The sequence below is a fragment of the Eutrema salsugineum genome, unplaced genomic scaffold (assembly GCF_000478725.1).
Source record: "Eutrema salsugineum unplaced genomic scaffold, Eutsalg1_0 scaffold_8, whole genome shotgun sequence".
Classification (NCBI taxonomy): Eukaryota; Viridiplantae; Streptophyta; class Magnoliopsida; order Brassicales; family Brassicaceae; genus Eutrema; species Eutrema salsugineum.
Window position 1 is genome coordinate 1,537,757 of NW_006256414.1, and position 3,007 is coordinate 1,540,763.

The following is a 3,007-nucleotide window of genomic DNA, read 5'->3' on the forward strand; positions in this document are numbered from 1 at the left end:
TGTTCCAGGGAGGATTAATGAGCAGCTCAGTAATATTCCCCCACTCTTTCACGTACCGGTTCTGGAGGAGTCCTTTAGTCAGCTTCTCCCATATCTTTCTCGTAAATGCACACATGAAGTAGAGAAGATCTCTTGTTTCTAATGGATCCTTGCAGAAGACACATGCAGAGTCTGCATTTCCATTCCAAGTTTTTATTCTTTCTCCTGTTGACAATCTGTTTTTGAAAGCTAACCAAGTGATGAATGAGTATTTAGGGGTGGTTTGTGGAAACCAGATCCCTTCATACCAGTTCATTCTTGGCCGTATATGTCGGATCTGTTGCCATGTCTCTTTAGAGATGAATTTGCTTCTGAGATTCCCATTTTTCCCGTGCCATTTAACAATATCTGCAGCGGTGGGATCCATCACCTGTAGGAGAGTTGACAGATGTGCTTCGATGTCTCTGTATATGGTTCGTCTGTGTCATCTACGTCTCGGAAACGCTAGTCTACAGATAAAGTTTGCACACAAAGTCTCCAAACGAAATTTCCAAACAAAGTTTTCTGTGTAAAAAAATTTGTTACTTATGTGTTTGGTACAATATGCTTTATAATTACGTTTGCTAATGTGATTTTTTTATGTCTTCTTAAAAAAACTATAAATTAATATGTTTATATGTTATAATTATGGTTCAATTTTTCTTGTTTAATTTGGTTTACAAAAATTTCTAACCTTATGATCTATTACAAAAACGATTATACTTCATAATTGTTAAAATCTATGAAAAGGTGATTGTCTTCCTTACAATTATACCCAAAGCCAATAAATTTCTAGGGAAAGAATGTAAAAATGAAATCTGATTTTGTCCAAACGTACTCTCTTATTTTCTTGTAGTAAAATGATCATCTATCTTGTTATTTAGGTCTTATCTTTTGTCATTTGGAACAAGGAAATAAACAAATTATATGTGATATGTCAAAATATCAAGCACTTCATCATTAGAGAATTAGTGTTCATGACCATTACAACTTGTTAAAGATACAAAACAGCTATATGACCATTACATATTAGATACAAACGAGAGAATTACTATCCAACAGAACATTCATACACTGAGGCTATCTCTGCCCGGCAGCTTGATGAAAAGATGTTGCTCTCTTGTCGTAAACACAAACAAGAAGAGACACCTATACGCTTATCCACATGCAGTTGTTTCTTCTTGCCTAAGAAACACAATTAAACCCCAAAAAAAATACAAGAATCCATGAAAGAAAAGCCATCACAATTATCAGATTAATATATGCAATAGCTTTCATAACATGAAAGAAGGACAACTCAGATGAGCTTCCCCACCGAGACCTCAGGGTTATATATCAATTTCAAGAAGCATTTCAATAATTATTCTTGGATGCGGAATAAGAAAGGTTAGGTTACCTTAACGACTTATCCAGCAAGAATAAGAATGTTTTGCGGCTTCATGTTACGGTGTTCCACAATATCTAAAAACACAGAAAAAGTATTAGGTTGCCAAATACATTGTCAAATCAAGATCGATATGCTGATGTAAGATAATGCTCACCATGTTATATAAAAGATCTTGCGTAACAGATGGAAACTTGCATTAAAATTTTATCCAACCGAACATGCATCATAATATGGTTCAACAACAAGCTCATTTGAGGCAAAACCATCACAAGTCTCAACTTTCAAGGCTAAGACCAACCTAATGTAGAAACCTGATAAAACTGTGGCATCTAATATATTGGTTCGAAGATTTTTTCTATCAAAAAAGGAACTTATAAGGATGCTGAGTTAGTGCAATAAACGGTTACAAGATCAGTGACAATTCCAATGTGTAAAAACCTGATCTAAATGCATAGAAGAAAAAAAATTGTCAGCTTTAACAAGAAGTTTGCAGAAGAAGGGAGCTTACAAGGATGTTGAGCTTGCCATACACCAAGCTCTCAGGTAAGCAACGTTTATGTCATACACCAAAGCATGCCGACCCTGTGAGACATACAACAAGCGCATAACTCCCTAAAATGTATCTTTATTGGCTACAAAGGAACCGAAAGAGTTTAGTACGGAACCGGTTAGCTTGTAACGTTCTTGAGCTCGCTGATGTATTCAGGAATTGGGCCGGAGAGATTGTTTTGCTTTAACCGGAGGAGGTCAAGGTTCTTAAGTTTGGTGATGGTGCGTGGGATGTTCGGGATCTGGCAGGAGAGTTCACCGGAGGAGATGGTGAGGGTGTGACGTCAGCGGCGAAAAGAGGACGAATGAGGAAGAGTTACTGTTTAATGCCGGCGACCACCCAAAAATCCGGCAACGAGGAGGAAACCAGTAGCGGTAATAAAATCACCTCTTAACGATCTGGGAAGATGAGCCATGGCAGACGACGTCGGAATCGGGTCAATACTCAAGCTCAGGCGGCTGTTAATGGCAAGAGAAGAGAGGCCAGAAAGTGGAGCGTCGTTTTAGAAAAGCAAAGGGTTTCATTTTTTTTAATAAAATTTGGGTTACTTTCATAATATAGTGAGATAAAATTTTGAGTTATGTTAATTTTTTCGATTTAATTCTGGGTAAAATTAATTCCAAATTAAATATTTTGATCTTTTTAATTGGAAACCATAAATTTAAACTTGTGAATATGAAAAAATCATATATATTATAAGCGAAGTAAAAATTTCATTTAAAGTTCTCTCAATCAATTTCAGGGTGGCTAATTACCCTTTACCCCTTCTTAAATTTGTTTTAATTTTTTTTTAAAAAATAGAAAAACAACAAAAAATTGTTTAAATCTAAAATATAAATCAATTAAAATATAAGTTGTAATATTAAAAAAATCTAAATTCACGATTTTATCTGAATATTTCGTTTAAAGCTCTTTCATTCAATTTCAGGGTGGCTAATTACCTTTTATCCCTTCTTAAATTTGTTTTAATTTTTGAAAAAAAAAAACAAAAAAACAAAAAAATTGTTTAAATCAAAAATATAAATCAATTAAAATATAAGTTGTAATATTAA

The 3,007-nt window shown here is 34.4% G+C and overlaps 1 long non-coding RNA gene across 1 annotated transcript; it reads right to left on the reverse strand.

Moving 5' to 3' along the window:
- Positions 1-1,045: 1,045 nt before the first annotated feature.
- LOC112081461 lies at positions 1,046-2,698 on the reverse strand. Its single transcript, XR_002896529.1, has 4 exons — positions 2,071-2,698; positions 1,914-1,987; positions 1,415-1,479; positions 1,046-1,203 (listed from the first exon to the last, which is right to left on the reverse strand). It is a non-coding gene; the product is annotated as an uncharacterized LOC112081461 (long non-coding RNA).
- Positions 2,699-3,007: the final 309 nt, after the last annotated feature.